Below are 17,487 nucleotides of genomic sequence, written 5' to 3' on the forward strand. Positions count from 1 at the left end.
ACTTTTTTTTTTTTTTTTTTTTTTTTTGAGTTAGAAGGTACAGACCTAGACATAATTTTCCAGGGATTTCTCTTGATAGCCCGGTGGGTCCATCTGCCAACCACAGGGACTCCCTTACAAGATGCATGCGTTGTCCTCCACGCAGGAGAAGGACCCCTCTCTCACCACAGGGGCCTTGAGCTTTTCTGTCCAGAAGGAAGAATGGATTCATGATGCACGGTCTGCATCATTTTATTTATTCCTCTCTAGGACCAAAGGTCTGTGTCTACGTCTGGAAATAGGAGCATGGTGTGATTCCAGAAAGAGACTGAGCTAGCAGACGGACCTGAGGTCATGAGCTCGCACTCTGCCTCAGTGTCCTACCACCCTACCCAGCTGAGCCACGCCGCTGTGAGTGCAAACCCAGGAACACGCCAACATTGCTCCCTAGCCACAAAAAGCTAACAATCCTCGCATCCTTGTAACTTGCCAGGCAGTGTTCTGAGCACTTCACAAGCATTGACTCCTTTCTTCATCCCAGCCACACCAAAAGTGCTATTCCTCTTCCCATTTTACAGATGAGGAACTGAGGCACAAAGACGATGAGTAACACGCCTGGGTCACGTGGCTAGCAAGTGACAGATTTGAACCTCCTCAGATGAGCCCAGAGCTCATGCTGTCAACAGTTTCACTCCTTCCTCCGTGACACGGGCTCCGATATTCCTTTTCCTTAAATGCGCCCATGCACCCTTTCGCGGAGACCTTCAATGAGGTAATTCTACGCCCTTTCCCTTCTCCCGTCCATCTGGTTGGCTTTTTATTAAGCTGGGGCTTCAGCAAACATCAGACTCACCTACAACCAAAGCCAGGAGAGAAATCCTTCATTGACAAAATGTCTGGCACACACAGACAAGCCATTTGGAGCCACCGGCAGCAACTGGACACCCGTGTCGTAATGGTTTGGAATCAAGAATTTAAGTCTCACGCCCAAGGGCTGACATCCAGAGCAACTGCTCACCGATCTCTGTACGTGGTGCTTGGGCAGGGACGTGAGGGGCTGGATTTCTCCTGGAGAGGCCACTGGAAGCCAGAAGCCCCTCCACACGCAGAAACCAGAGACTCTCCAACCCAGCCCCAGACATACTTTAACTGAATGGACCCCGGCACTCAGTGAGGGGCAGAGCACTGTGGCTAGGGGGCGGGGGGGGGGGGGGGTGAGGGCAAGAAGGAGGCAGGAGGTGGGCCCTGCCTCCATGATCTCCTGGCATGCCCCCCCCCCCGCCATGCCCCTGTCATTCACCCCAGCCTCGATGAAACCTCTTCATATTTCTCTGACATGCTGGGCTTGCATTCGCCTCCAAGGCTTTGCACCTGCCATTCCCTAGGTCTAGAATGCTCTTCCCCTGCCTCCTTCCCCTCGCATGGGGTCTCACCTCGATGTTACCTGTTCAGAGAGGCCATCCTGTCCCCACCAATGCAGAGGAACTACATACTTCTCATGCTTGTTTCTTCCCCATATCCTGTTTTGGGGAAAAAAGCGCTTCATAGCGCTGGTCACTAGCTGAATTTATTTATTTTGTTTCTGTATTTATTGTAGGCTTCCTCCTCTGCCATGAGAGCAGGGACTTTGTCTTGTGTCGATTGCATTACCGTAGGGCCTAGAACAGGGCTGATAATACAGCAGAAGTCCATGCCTGTTCCTTGAACGAACAAAAGGATGAATGAGTGGATGGTGTCCACAAACTAGATAGATGGGAAGTCTCGGTCTTGAGCCCAAGGACTCTCTAGTGGGGAAATTACTGTCCTCGTTGGACTTTATCTGTGATCTCCATTTCTAGTCTTCCCTTCTGCTTACCCAGCATTGAAGACCTTGCTTCCGCGCTCGGGCAGAGGGTGTGAAGCCTTCTTATTGGGAACGTCTGACTTCTAGGGGATCAGGACTATGACCACGTCTGGGCAGCGTGGGGTCTGAATCCCATTCGGGAGGGGTGAGTTGGGGGTCAAGGCCGTCCTTCATGGATGCCTCCCCAATCTAATGGCTATGTAATCCCACGACAACCTGGACTATGTCGTCGATCCTGGGCTGCCCATTCAGTGCTTTCCTGACTTCTGTTTTTCTCTTCAGTGGTCTCTGGCTAAGGACACCTCTAAGCTGGTGAGCAGGGTCAGGCATCTCTCCAACGGAGGGCTGAAACTTATTCACATGCATAGATGGTCCTCTCACACTAGCCCCACAGTGAGAACACTCATCTCTAAGACATTCCCGCGTTGACCGGATTATGGGGACCATGATAGTAGGGGAGTCAAGCCTGGCTTCGGTGGGGCGTTCAGCTCAAGCCTTCTCCTTCCCTCCCCTCAAGCCGCACCCCGGAGTGGTGCAACCCCATCCTAATGGGTCACCGGACTGGTGAAACCTGAACAGTTGGAGGCCAAGGGAAGCACTTGATGACAAAAGGGTAGGGAGGTGAGCCAATGGAGGAGGAGTGGGGGCTTTAGGAGAGGGCCTGGGAAGGGAGCGGGCCAGGGAGAAGAACGGGGGCTATTTATTTTCAAATGCAGACGGATTTTATATTTCAACCCCACTGTTTTTATCATAGTGAAATCTTAGGAGGTTCATGTGAACGGGGCCCTGTATTCATTGTTATGCTATTTGGTTTTGATAAAAAGTGGCATTGTACAAGATGTTCCTTGGCCACGTCAGACCTCGCCGCGTAGCTAATGGTGGCATAGAGCCATACCACAAGTTGTGCAAGGCAGGGGCAGGGAAAACAGAACTGCTTCTGAGGGATTAAGGCCGGTATTTCAATTTGAAATTTAAGAAAGAGATTGAAGGAACAGGAGGAATAGTAAGAAAGAAAAAGCAAGAGGGAGAAGGGAGAGATGAAAGGAAGGAATGTAGGAAGAAATGAAAGACCAAAGGCAAAAGAAGGAGCATGGTCCCATTTAATGGGGGATCTTCTTGTAAAGGCGGAGAGAGCTGGTAGTTTCGCCAAGAGATGATATGCCTTCACTCTTCTTGCAACTTTCTTTCCTGCCCACCTTTGTTCCAAAGCACTGCTGTATCTCTAAGTGTGTTCCTTTCTGAACTTCTTTCCAGTTAAGAGGAGGAGTCAAAAGGTCCGAGGTGCTTCTCTCGGTGTTGTGGGCTTGGAAGAGCCTAGCAGTGTACTTTCATCAGCTCCCAGACCCGGACTTTACCCCTCACCTAAAGCTAAACCCGGAGCTGGGGTGTTTGCTTGCAAAAATTGTGGGTCCTTGTCCTACAAAAAAATGACTTTATTTCTTAACCTGTAACTGCTGATGTTATGCTTAAGCAATGAACTTAATAGTCCCTAAAAAAAAAAAAAAAAATCTGACTCCATTTCTAAGGAAAACTCAACCTAATGGCTTCCTCCTTGTGCTGTCCGTAATGACCATGATCTGATTTGGAAAGAAATCAGTCTGCTCGTAGTCAAAGCCCTAGAAAGCCCTGGAGAACCGTGCCCACACCCATCACACACAACGGAGCTATGATCCGCCAATGTCAATGGCTGGCCGTTGAGTTGGGACATGGTGGCTTCCTCTTCGGTTGTCCCCAGCAACTGTGCAGCATCTGGTGTGCCCCTTCCCTGAGCAGATCAGCGTTTGCTTAAAGAAAACACATCCAGGACTTCTAGCTCCTACTTTCACCGGCTCCACTACGTGGTTACAGTCCCACCACCTTGACCTAAGTGTGGCTTCCAGATTAGACAAGGCTTCTGCACACGCCCAGGCATGCTGCGCAAGGCCCCTCTCTCCCACCTCTATCTGGTAAACACCGATGCGTCTTCCAGCTTCAATTGCTCCGTGCGGCCTTTCCAGACTCCTCCCTGGAAGAACCCACCCCGTCCTTCTCTAGACCTCGAATGTACCCTGGACAGACTTCTCTCATAGCCCCTGTGCCTCCTTCCATTCACCTGGCAGCTCTTTGAGCTTAACGTCAATGTCTGTTTCATTTCGGCATCCCTAATACCTAGCACCTTGTCTGGCACCCAAAGCAGATCAAAAATTGATTGTTGAATGAATAAATGAATCAAGGAAAGAGATCTTCAAAAACATCTACTGAGATATTTAAAAAAGCAGGAGGCCAGTTTTAGCATTGAGTTATTTTACCTTTGTTACAATCGCAAAATCATTTGAACTCTCTTCTAATGAATAACCAGCACCAGCAGGAGGCAACAGTCCTTGCCTGTATGTTGTGTGTTTCAGTAGACATGGAAAGCTAACCAAAGCAAGTCTGCCTTTCCATTCCAGAGGCAGTAAGTAGGATTCTAGAAGTTGGGAGTGTGAAGGGTTTTAGCGGAGCATCCAGTCTTACTCCTTGAATTTACAGATGAGGAAACTTAAGCTCAGAGACATGGGAGTCTTGCCCCAGGTCACCCAGCAGGTGATGGTGGAGGCGGGATTCAACCTCAAGTTGAGAGCTCAGCCTCGTGAGGCTGCAGGACAAGGGTTTCTGAGCAGTTCAAGGCCAGCCCACCACAGTGTCTGGGTCAGGTTTACGTGCATGCAGAGGCTAGCACCAGAGGTTGGGGACAAAAGCAATTAAAGAAATTTCCGAAATCAAGCAACTTTCAGCTGATTCTGGGAAAAGGGAGAGAGTAGCTGCATATATGACTGGCCCAAGTACTTTTTTTTTTTTTTTTTTTTTACCCTCTTAAACAAATACTTGTGCACATCCAGAAAACACTATAGATGAAATTGCCATTTTAATTCATTACCCATCCCTTATTTTTCACTTTGGTGTTAATATGATGGTCTTTTAAGGTGCATTAAAAGATTATGCAGTTATTCTAGCGAATTTAGTATTTCCTTTGTCATTTTCCACTAAGTGATAAATATTAAAACAATTCATGTAGAAATTTTCAATTAAAAAAATTTTTTTTAATGTTTATTTAATTTTGAGACAGAGACAAAGCATGAACAGGGGAGGGTCAGAGAGAGAGGGAGACACAGAATCTGAAACAGGCTCCAGGCTCTGAGCTGTCAGCACAGAGCCCGACGCAGGGCTCGAACTCACAAACTGCGAGATCATGACCTGAGCCGAAGTTGGACGCTTAACTGATGGAGCCACCCAGGCTCCCCTTTTTTTCAATGTTTTTAAATCCAGCGTTCTGTAGAATTCTTGTTGGCTATGGGGGCACCTGGGTGACTCTGTTGGTTAAGTGTCCGACTCTTGATTTCTGCTCAGGTCATAATCTCAAGATTCATGGGTTCAAGCCCCACATCGGGCTCTGTGCTGAGCATGGAATCTGCTTTGGATTCTCTCTCTCTGCCCCTCCCCTGCTCATGCTCTCTCTCTCAAAATAAATAAACTTAAAAAAAAAACCCATAAATGATTTCCTTTTCTTAAGTCAGTTTTATTGAGATAAATTTAAATACAGAATTCACACTTTATAGGTGTGCACCTATAGAGTTTTTGAGAAATATATACATGTATATATAAATACACTACAACCAAAATACCAAATATGAAAATATTTGTATACTCTGCTCATGGTCCTTTATAGTCAATCCTGTGCTCTCAACCCCAGGTGACCACCAATCTGTTTCATGCCCTTTTCCAGAACGTCTCACAAATGGAATCCTACAGTACACAGCCTTTTGTTCTGGCTTCTTTCGCTTAGCGTAATGCTTGAGAGATTCATCCTTGTTACTTACTTTTGTGATCCCACTTCACATAATGAGGAAACCAGATTCCAAGCTGCTTAAGTGAGTCACTCGCTCTTGTGAGCAGTGGAGTCAGAACTCCAACCCAGCCAGCCTGATTCCAGCCCCGGTGCCCTCATTGAAACTCCACCCCTCCGCACCTGGGGTCAGGGCTCCCCAGTATGTCATCACACACTGCGGGGTCTTGCTAAATGCTTCACTCATTTGGATTTTCCCCCACTGTACAAGCACGATGTCTGTTTTACATACGGACGCCCCAGATGTTGTGCAGAGACATGAGCCTCTTTTTTTTTCATTTTCAGGTTTGACCAGAAAACGTTCTAGTTAGAAAGCCGCGGCGGAACAACTTGGTCAAGGAAAATGAACTGTTCACTTGCTCCTGAAGGAGGGGTGTTTGCCCCCTGGCCCTGGAGTCTGAGTCCCGGGCCTTAGCCCTGCCTGCCACGCAGTTGGAGGTGAACGAGTATTCACCGAATGGTGACGACTATTCCTATCCAGTGATTAGCTCATTCAGTCCCTTGCTAGCTGGGTGACCTTGAGCAAGTAACTTAGCCTCTTGAAGTCTCTCACCCATAATATGGGGCTCAAAAATGGGGTGTTGAGTACTAAGTGAAATAAGACACGGGAAGCCCAGGGCCCCAAATCTAGCAATTCCTCCCCAGCATGAGGCCCTTCTAATTTTCCTTTTGTCACAATGGCCACTTGAATTGAATTAAAGTTCGGGTACGGGGGCGCCTGGGTGGCTCAGTCGGTTGAGAGCCCGACTTCGGCTCAGGTCATGATCTCACAGTTTGTGGGTTCAAGCCCCACATGGGGCTCTGTGCTGACAGCTCAGAGTCTAGAGCCTGCTTCCAACTCTGTGTCTCCCTCTCTCTCTCTCCCCCTCCCCCACTCTCTCTCTCTTTTTCTCTCTCAAAAATAAATAAATAGATAAAAATTTCTTTTTAATTGAACAGCAAGTGCTGCCAGGGGGTGGTCGCCATAACGCACAGCTCCCAGGATATACCATTGTCTTTGCTGTCACTTCGAATCATAGCCCTGGAGAGGTGCAGGGCGGGGCACGCACAGCCTATGGGACAGCCCCAGCTGCCCAGATGAAGGCGAGGGCTCTCCTTGGCAAACTAGTCATCAGAAAAGAAACGCTTGACACCAAGCAGGTTCCTAATAGATAGTTGTTGAATTTTTTGTTGAATGAGCTTGGCTTTCTGTTGGTTCGAGCACTCACCCAAGAGTTTACAGTCTGAGACCAAGACATCTGTGCTGGAGAGATAGAAAACAAGCGGTCACTGTAAGAGCTGAGGTCACCAACTCCGCCTGAGCTCAGCAACGTACCCCCTCCTGCCCAGGCAGAGAGCCGGTGTTGCCGAGTTTGAGTAAGATGAGGAGGAAGGAAGAAAATCACATGACTTCCTCTTAGTCACAGGGGGCTTCCTAGAGGAGGTGTGCTCCTCAGAGAGCTACGAGAGTGGGGGAAGGGAGGCACTGATGAAGCCAGAGAACTTTTCAACACAGAAACACAGTGGCAACTAATATGTAATTTCAAAAAAGGAGAATCGTCCAGGATTCCTTTATAAAGAAGAGGACTCTCCTTGTTAAGAGGAAGAATGAAAGAGAATTCCTCTACCCTTCTTCCACTTTGTACACGTAACCTTCCCTTTCTGTTCATTCATTTCTTCCTTCAGTCAGAGATTCTCAGACTTTTCCGCGAAAGGGACCCTGAGTGTCTCAGTAGGCTTGTCAGTGTCCTAAGGCAAAAGAAATACCTCACAGTTAAATTACAAAGTAGTTAGGCACGTACAACTTCATAAACATTTATGTGCTAACAACCTAGTAGGTGTTCAAAAAAATCACACACATACATTGAAAGAAAAAAATGTTTCATTCTTTTTTTTTCTTTTAATCTTTATTTATTTTTGAGAGAGAGACAGAGCGTGAGCAGGAGAGGGGTAGAGAGAAAGGGAGACACAGAATCTGAAGCAGGCTCCAGGCCCCGAGCTGTCAGCACAGAGCCCCACGCAGGGCTGGAACCCACGAACCATGAGATCATGCATGACCTGTGCCGAGGTTGGATGCTCAACCGACTGAGCCACGCAGGAGCCCCCCAAAAGTGTTTCATTTTCACAATTACTTACTGATGAGATGTATGTGCCTTTTAGGCACGGCACAATTTCTCAAACTTGGGGATCAGATAGGGGGCCACCCCCCGAATTCTCTATTCCACAATGACTTCCACAAAACCCAGAGTATTGTACAATCTGAGATCTCCCACGTGGAGGCAAGACTGCAGAGATGAGGGGGAGGGAGACTCTCCTGACCTAACATCCATAGGAAAGTGGCTGCAGGCATTGGTCCAGAACTTCAATCACGTTAAGACTGTCGAGGTGATTCTTTTGTCCTTTTCTTCTTGTTTGTAAGCTGGCTGCTATGGTCCCAAATATCAGAACAAAGCGGGAAAGAGGGAGGAAACAGTAGTGTCAAACTCATCTGATCCCTTTAAACAAGGAAGCAAGAGCTATTTCAGAGACGGCTTCCCACCCCAGAAGATGTCCCCCAGCAGATCTCCTGGGCCAGGAACTGTGTCATATGCTCATTACTGACTGCAGGGAAGGCTGAGAAAGTCAGCATTTAGCTGGGTACAAAGTACTCCAAGTCAGGGCTCAGTAGCAAGGAAGGAGGGGTGGCTATGGGGTGAACGAACAGTCTCTATGAGACAGACACACTTACTCCTCCAAAGATCAGTAGGATAAGAATCAATTCCTACTCTCAGTCACCTCAGGTCTAACCTGGAGACAAATGTGACCTTGTCCAAAATTTTGACTACCATACAAAGTGATAAAGAGGCACCTATTGCTGTGGGAAGGTACTCGATTTGCCCGGGAGGGTCAGAGAAAGTTCTAGAAAGCAGCTGACCACACCGTAACAGAAAGACACTGAGGAGGAGGAACAGCAGGCACAGGGGCCCAGGGATGTGAAGGAAAAGGTGTAACATGATCTGAGTAGTCCATGATCTGGTGTCCAGAGCCCAGGAGGGATGGCGGGAGGACGGCGATGGCAGGAAATGGTATGGAACAGATCATGGAATCAGCGAGGGCTGTGCATGCCCCTGGCTCTGTGGAGAATAGTGTGAGAAGGATAATGGACATCTACCACTTTTCTCTTTTCCTTTGGGGAAATGCTCCTTGCACACTCTGTGCGTCTGCCAATTACATGCTTCAACCTTCCATTTCCTGCCAGTGGACCTCGACCCAAGCAGAGCCAGAGTCGTTTGTAGGGGGATTGATATGGATGCTGAATACGACTCCATCGTAAGGAAGATATAAACCTGGAGCTGCTATAGCTATATTTTGCTCCTGCAGAGAGAGCTTTGCCTGGTGGGGGCGCCGGGGGATGGAGGCAGAGACTGGTGAAATCGCTCTAACATCCGGCCGGGATCGAACAGAACTAAAACCACCAGGAGTTACTTAAGCTAATAACATGTCTGTTTCTAGGTAAGCCAGCTGAAGCTACTTTTTAGGAGGCTAGTTTGAGTTAGGTTCTTATCTCTTGGCAGCTGGAAGGGTGTTGACAGAAGGACTATGATTTGGAAGCAGGACAGCGCATCGGGAGGCTCTCCCCACATTCTCTTCTCATACCTGGCTACAGGCTGTGGGGTTCACGGGCTTCAGGGCCAACTGCCCTGGCTGCCAGGGAGAGAAGCCTCGCTTCCCCGGAGATTTCCACTGTCCCCATCTCAGCCTCCATGTGCAATCTGACAGAGGCATTGATTCTCGCCCAGCTGGCTAGATGGCACCCACTTCCTGTCCTGCAAACCTGGGCTGCCTTCCTGGGCTGTTATCTGACTCCACTATCAGCCCGTGGCGTCCAGGAACACATCGGACTTCTAGGAAAAACCATGTTCTACAAGAGCAAGCGCACGCAACCAGAGCTGACGGTAACTCTAGCAGCCGCGCACACAATGAAGCCCTGGACTTTATTCATGTCCTCTGGTGTTCAGGAGCCAGGCACGAGCTCTGGCAGTCAAGATTCACCAGGGCGTTTCTGAGCTGGTCACTCAAACCGTCCGGGTCCGAGGCTGTAGGTAAGACCTATCGTTAATTGCAAGGGGTTTCACCTGCAAGGTGTAGTGCGTGCTTCGTTACGTCCCAAACCGGCCACTTAGTAGCTGAATGAGCCTGGGAGAGTCACTCCACCTCTCCAAGTGTCTATTTCTTTCATTTTATATCAGCATGGGAACAGTGGTTGCTAACAGAATTGAGCGCCGACTAGGTATCAGACATGCTAAGAACTGCACACGCAGTCACTTCCCTCTGCAAGGACTGGCACATTTTGAGATTTTAATGTGCGTTTGTCATTGTTATCTGTGGTACCATGGGGACCGACAGCCTCAGTCTTCTCTGTCAATGAGGAAACTGACATCAAGAAGCAGTGACTGACTTGCCTAATAATCATACGGCGTAATCAGTGACAGAGCAAAATCCAGAACCCAAGTCTCAACCACATTAGCGTACATATCAAAAAGCCACAAAAATTATAGGGTATCTAGAAATTATTTGATCTAGAATATACGTGACTTCTATGGAGAAAACTTTAACTATCTCATGAAAAACATAAAAACCGATGTGAGTAAGTGGAGAATGGAGCTATTCTATGCTCTTGAATGGGCAATTTCACATTATAATGGTAGTAATTATTCTCAGATTAATTCTTAAATTAAATGCTAATCAGAAACTAGTTGGGCTTTTTGAGGAACTTGAAAAAGGAATTTTAAAATGTCTTTGGAGGAAGAGAGGGCCATGAATAGCTAAGTTAACTTTAGAAAAGAAAACTAGGGGAGAATTGCCCTAACCAGTCATTGAGATGTATTACAAGGTGATAGTAATAGAAAGTAGTTGGTATTGGTACAAGAATGGACAGAACGGTGAAACATTGTAGAGAGGAGAGACTCAGACCCTAATATATGGCACAGGAGCCATTGTGGTCCTGTAGGGAAAGACCAGATTGTGTAGCAGAGGAAACTCGTTCACTATTTGGAGAAAAATAACATAGGGTCCCTACCTAAGATGGTTCTGGGTGAATTAAAGTTCTAAGTGTAGAAGTTAAAATGTCACATGTTAGAGAAAAAAAAAAAGCAAAACATTTTTGTGACCTAGAGGAAGGAAAAGGCTTCATGACCAAAAAGAAGGGTTACTTTTCAACAAAGAACATGTGGACAAAGTCACTAGACAGATGGCAGGAAAGATAAAGATTTTTGTCATGTCTAAAACTGAACAGGCATTTACAGATAGCACTATGATTTCCTGCTACCCAACGAGATGAGGAGAGCAGCCCCTGTGGGCAAATGGGAAAAGATTGCCTAATGGATAATTAAGAAGAAACCTTACAAATAAATAGATAAATGAATAATGCTCCAAATCATAATAGTCAGTAAATGAAAGTTAAAGCACTAAGATGTCCCTTTAACCTAGTGACCAAAACACGGAAAAGCTGTAAAATGCAAGTGTTGTATAGGTACAGGGATAAAGGAACCCACGTGCACTGATGTGCACTGATCAGAGTGTTATCTGGATTAATCTGAGTTATTTAATGAAATTAGGGCTATGCATGCAGCCGGCATCATCCAGCAATCCCACTCCTGGGCATAAATCCCAAAGAAATTCTTACTGAGCTCTGAGAGTGGTAGACTTTATTATTACTTGCAATTATTTGCCGCCTTTCCCCATACGGGGTCGTCCACTCACCTCCAAACGCTTTCAGCGCCTGTCTGCAAGACGCTAGATTTCTCCGCTTCCGGGTCAGACTCAGCCACGTGACTTGCTTTGGCCAGTGAACCAGGCGTGGAAGCCCTGCGTGCCGCTTGAGGCAGAAGCTTCAAGCGCTGTTGCTGGTTTCCTCCAGCTCTTTTGCTTTTTTTTTTTTCTTTTTTCTCCTGCCAGGATTAGGGCTTGTCCTAAATAAGGGCTTTTCCTCAGTGTGGACGCTGCTATGAAGACGCAGGGAATAGGAAGGAGCCTGTTGCCAGCAGCAGGAACCTGTGGCGTGACCAAGAAAGGAACCTTTGTGGTTGTAAGCCACTGAGGTATTTTGTTTTGTTTTCATTATAGCAGCAGAACTGACTAATACAGGGATCTGTGAGCTAATTGTTCATTGTGGTGCGGTCCCTCGTGGCAGAGAGTTGGGGGTGGCCTCGGTGCGTATCGCTGATCAAACGGGGCACACACCGTGGGGGTATTAGGCGGTCGTAACATGCAAGAGAGTATGCGTTCCCATAAAAATATGGATGAACCTTAAAAATACAGCGCTTGGTGAAAATACGAAGAAATGGGATCCTATGTGACCAAGGAACATAACACAAAACTACGTACTTCGCACAATGCACCCAGATGAAACGAGGAAGACATTGGCGTGATGTCTAGGGAGGAGAGAAAAATGGAAGTGGGATGTGGGGATAAATGTCTGATCCGTTACAAATTTTAAAGAGTATCATGAAAAAAACAAAGAAAGAAAAGGGATCCATGGCGAATGACAATCTGTTCAGTGCTTTTTCTCTCCTATTCTATTGCTTTTCATGTATTATTCACGCTCTCAGAAAAGCAAGAATACCTTAAATCACAAATTGCTTCATGTGTTTTAACCTCAAATTTTCCTCTGACCCCTAAAGGACTCCATGATACAAGGACAGCGGATGTCACACTTCTCATTTAACACACTTTTGAATGGGGCTAGAGTATCCGATGGTTTCGCTGGAAAGAGATTAATAGTGACTCACCTCGACGTAGCACACGGTATGTGACAGGTATTCTGAGCATTTTATAGGTGTTAACATGTTTATTTTTTTAATGTTTATTTGCTCATTTTGGAGAGAGAAGGAGTGGCTGAGGAGCAGAGGGAGAGGGAGAGAGAGAATCCCAAGTAGGCTCTGTGCTCTCAACATAGAGCACCACACGGGGCTCGATCCCAGGAACTGTGAGATCATGATCTGAGCCAAAATCAAGAGTCAGACGCTCAAGCAACTGAGCCACCCAGGCGCCCTACGTATTAACACGGTTAAGTCTCACCATGATTTCCGGGATAGTTCCTATTGCTATCATTGTCTCCATTTTACAGCAGGGGAAACCAAGGCACAGTGCAGTGACTTGCCGAACAAATAGTATGTGGGATTTGAGTCTGGACATTCTGGCTCTGTAGTTAAGATGATATCATATTTAAAACCTAAACCGAGGGGCACCTGGGTGGCTCAATCGGTTGAGCAGCCGACTTCGGCTCAGGTCACGATCTCGCGGTCCGTGAGTTCAGGCCCCGCGTCGGGCTCTGTGCTGACCGCTCGGAGCCTGGAGCCTGTTTCGGATTCTGTGTCTCCCTCTCTCTGACCCTCCCCCGTTCATGCTCTGTCTCTCTCTGTCTCAAAAATAAATAAACGTTAAAAAAAATTTTAAAAAACCTAAACTGAGACAGTTTTTTTTTTATGTTTATTTATTTAGTGTGTGTGTGTGAGAGAGAGAGAGAGAGAGAGAGAACACAAGTGGGCGAGGGATAGAGAGAGAGGTGGGGGGGAGGGGGGGGGACACAGAATCCAAAGCAGGCTCCAGGCTCCAAGCTGTCAGCACAGATCCCAATGTGGGGCTCGAACTCATGAACCGTGAGATCATGATCTGAGCCGAAGTTGGAGGCTTAATAACTAGGGTGTTATTGCTAATTAGTCCTGGACTGTATGTGTACACTAAGATATCCTGGAAGAGCCGGGACACATGACACCCCGTCACACCCAGCTTCCAGATGCTCTGCTGTGCTGCCTCGCAGAAGGAGGTCCAGGCTCCCTGAATTCATAGGCAAGTGCCCTGCATCACAGCAAGACTTTAAAATCTGATCTTGCCAGTTGCTAGGAAAAATAACAGTAGAAGTTGGCACACTGGGTATTTGAAAAATGCAAATGGGGACTGTGATCTGGTTTCAGAGCTAGAAAGTGGTTGAGTTGGGCCCTCGGGGACTCGGGTTAGAGTTGTCACTAGCAGGAGGACAGAGCCCTAGCCAGCTTTTGGCTCTATGTCAAAGGAAAAGAATAAAGGATCTGAAGACATGAGCTTTCTCTCCTGAGCTGACGCTAACTGGCCTGCTTAGCAGGAATCACTTTCCTCTAACACAGTCTACTCTGCCCCTACAAAATGAAGATATTTCTATTCCTTTCCTTTCCCAGCCAGTCACCTCAGGAAATATTAATTACACTGTAATAGTTACATTAAGCTGATGCTTACAGAGTGACAGTATTCATTCATTTGTTCCTCACAAGAACTCTATGAAGCAAGTATTCTTCTTCTTCTTCTTCTTCTTCTTCTTCTTCTTCTTCTTATTATTATTATTATTATATCCATTCTACAGATGAGGAAACTGAGGCTAATGGATGTTCAGTGCATGCTGAAAGTTACACATTTTGTAACAGATCAAGGCTTAATCTGCCTTAGAGCCAGGGCTCTAGGATATGTGTTGACTCTCTATGTGAATTTAATTCGTCGATTCTCCTCCACCGCACAGAATTATATCTGGTAGACAAAATGGGATCAATATTCCTCCTTCTAACCTGTGTATGAACAGGCAGCAGGGGTGGTTCCAAAGATGAGTTTCATTTCCCCCTCAGTTTTCGGGAAATCTATACACTTTCAGACTTGAAATATTTGCTGATTGGAGTAGAAACAAATATCAAGAGAACCTTTTGGACATTTTTTTTTAGTACAGACAGAAGTGGGGATGAATAAGGAAAAGAAAGTCTCCTCTCAGGAGCGAAGAAAAGAAGGTGCCCTGATGTAGAGAAATTGAGTCACCGTAGCTGGCATGAGATCAATGCACCATGCTGGTGAGAAACGCTCCCTCTCACAACCCGGGTAGCTATTGACTCCGGCAGCCCAGAGCCCTTGGGCATGTTCATCAAATTACTGGAATTATTAACAGCTTCTTGTTGGCAGTTCCGAGGAATCTCATGCGACTCCAGTCTGACTCCTGAAGCTCGAGTCTTTATTAACCTGCTTTTGAAGATGGATAAAAAATGAGAGGACTTGACGTGAGAATTTAAAGCACCTTAGGGAGAACTTCTCCTTTGTCAGGCAGCGATGGTCTGCCTCCGTCATCCAGGCTGCATCTAGGGAGAGTCCAGAGGCATCTGCATCCTCTCGCCTGGATGTGAGCCTTTGCTCCCGCATGATTCACACTGAAGACAGACCTTCGACTCTCAACTCTTTGTTCACTTCATAATTTTGTTTCACTTAAATTCAGATCTTAAAATCTGAGAGATGGAGAGGACTGTGGCGGATTCTAGCTCTGGCCTCATCATCAACTCTAACCGAGTGACTTAACCTCTTTGGAACTCTGTTTCCTTATCTTGCTTCAATAAGAAAAGAAAAAATGAGACTTTTTTAAGGCTCAAAAAAATTCAGGGAGAGCCACTTTGAGAATCCTTTGGTTGCTTGGGGGTGTATAAGATTAGCCTCCTAATAACAATTTTTGGCAGAGTTCCTCAGCCAACTTAACTGAATAAATAGCTCAATGATGTGGTAACGTGGGGGTAAAGTCATGGTGGCCAGAGAAAGTATAGGGCAGCTGCCAAGAAAAACACACAAATTTATAAAGGCAGTACTGACCCTAAGCCATACTGGTAGGACAGAATTATTATTCCTCTTCATGCAACTTAACTTTCATAATACTCTTCAGTGTTGGGAGATTAGCTTGGCAGATGTCCAAGAAAAGAAGAGCAGAGCCAGCTTTTAAGGTATTGGAATTCCCAAAAGGTAGAGCAGAGGAAAGGTGAGATCCCAGGGTCAGAAATACCCCAGAAATAATACTACATCACGGATGCATTTACACCATGGACAAGCGAACTTCTCTCTGAATCACCTACTTAGGGCTACCTTTCTGAAGATAAGACTGTTGGAAGGTACGCTTTATTCTAATGTGGGATTCCGTTGGTTAGGACCTTACTGACTGAAGAAACCTCTCCCAAGGCACAAGCATCCTGTCTCCTATTCTCTTCTCCATTTGCATGTTAATATCTCCAGAGTGCAGGGGCTAAGAAGACTTTGTAAAAATCAAAGTCTTGGATTCTAAGGATATAGCAGGATGAATTTGAAAAATATAATTTATTATTTCTCTTTCCCCAAGCATTGGGGCCATTCCTTCCTCCATTGGCTGAACAGGGTTGGGCCAAAATGGGCAGAAACAGCAACAACTTAGATTTATTGAGACTTTCCTAGGTTCCTGGCATTGTGCTGACCCCTTTACACCTAATCTCCTCAACGACCTTATGAGAAGAGCTCTATTATTATGTCCATTTCGCTGACAGGGAAACTGAGGCACTGAAAGTATAAATAACTTACCCAAGATCAAAGCTCTGGGAGAGGTGGAGCTCTGAGATTTGATGTTCAGCTTTTGCCTTCCAAACTAGGTTTATCGCAGAGAAAATGGTTATGAGAACAAAAGCATTCGATTTTGTCAGGGAGGGAAGATTCTTCCTCTACACGCATGGTCTTCCAGCTGGACTAAGAATTAAATTTATATGAAACAAGTTCACAGGAGGGAAAAACCCAACGTTTTATTACGTGTGCGCTGAGGCCCGCTGGTGGACTCAAGGACTCGAGGTTTATTTTATAGCCTCCTTGACTTTCAAGTCCCTATCTCTGGTGATAAGGATGTCTTTTGACTTCTTCGTACAGGGAGAGTATTTTTCATATGGAGATTTGTTTGCTGCTTTCAGTGGGAGTTTGGGGCACAGAGAAGGGTCTGAGGGTCCCTGCACCTGTTGTTGCCCAAGTAGCTTTAATTCAAAAAAATCAATATGCCTTTGTGGCAGCCTGCCCTGGACCCCTACAATTTGCAAGTGCTTGGCTTAAAAAAAAAAAAAAGAAACCTGTTTGTTGAATTATAACATTTGCACATACCACAAAACGCACAAATGAACGGTATAGATCAGTGAAGCCTTGCAAAGTGAACAGTCCCGTGGAAGCAGTACCCAGAAATCTTCCCTCTGTCCTCCTCCAATTTCTGCCCCTCGCCAGTGGTTTGACTTTTTTTTTTTTTTTAATTTATTTATTTTTTTTTAATTTTTTTTTTCAATGTTTATTTATTTTTGGGACAGAGAGAGACAGAGCATGAACGGGGGAGGGGCAGAGAGAGAGGGAGACACAGAATCGGAAACAGGCTCCAGGCTCTGAGCCATCAGCCCAGAGCCTGACGCGGGACTCGAACTCCCGGACCACGAGATCGTGACCTGGCTTCACGTGTCCGTGAAGTCGGACGCTTAACCGACTGCGCCACCCAGGCGCCCCTGGTTTGACTTTTAAAAGCAGTCAATCTGTTTTTTGCATGTTTTGGAACTTCTTAGAATTGGAATCATACACTGCGTACTTTGTGTGTGTGTGCGTGTGTGTGTGTGTGTGTTTGGCTTCTTTCCCTCATATTTTTATTGTGAAATCCACCCAGGCGCCCCTGGTTTGACTTTTAAAAGCAGTCAATCTGTTTTTGCATGTTTTGGAACTTCTTAGAATTGGAATCATACACTGCGTACTTTGTGTGTGTGTGTGTGTGTGTGTGTGTGTGTGTGTGTGTGTGTTTGGCTTCTTTCCCTCATATTTTTATTGTGAAATCCACTCATATCATGGTGTTGTGTCAATGATGTATGGTATTCTATATACACATATAAAAATGCATTTATCCACATTACTACTTTTTAACATTTTTTAACGCTTATTTATTTTTTGAGAGAGAAAGATAGAGTGCCAGTGAGGGAGGTGCAGAGAGAGAGGGAGACACAGAATCTGAAGCAGGCTCCAGGCTCCGAGC

The sequence above is a fragment of the Leopardus geoffroyi genome, chromosome D1, assembly GCF_018350155.1.
Source record: "Leopardus geoffroyi isolate Oge1 chromosome D1, O.geoffroyi_Oge1_pat1.0, whole genome shotgun sequence".
Lineage (NCBI taxonomy): Eukaryota > Metazoa > Chordata > Mammalia > Carnivora > Felidae > Leopardus > Leopardus geoffroyi.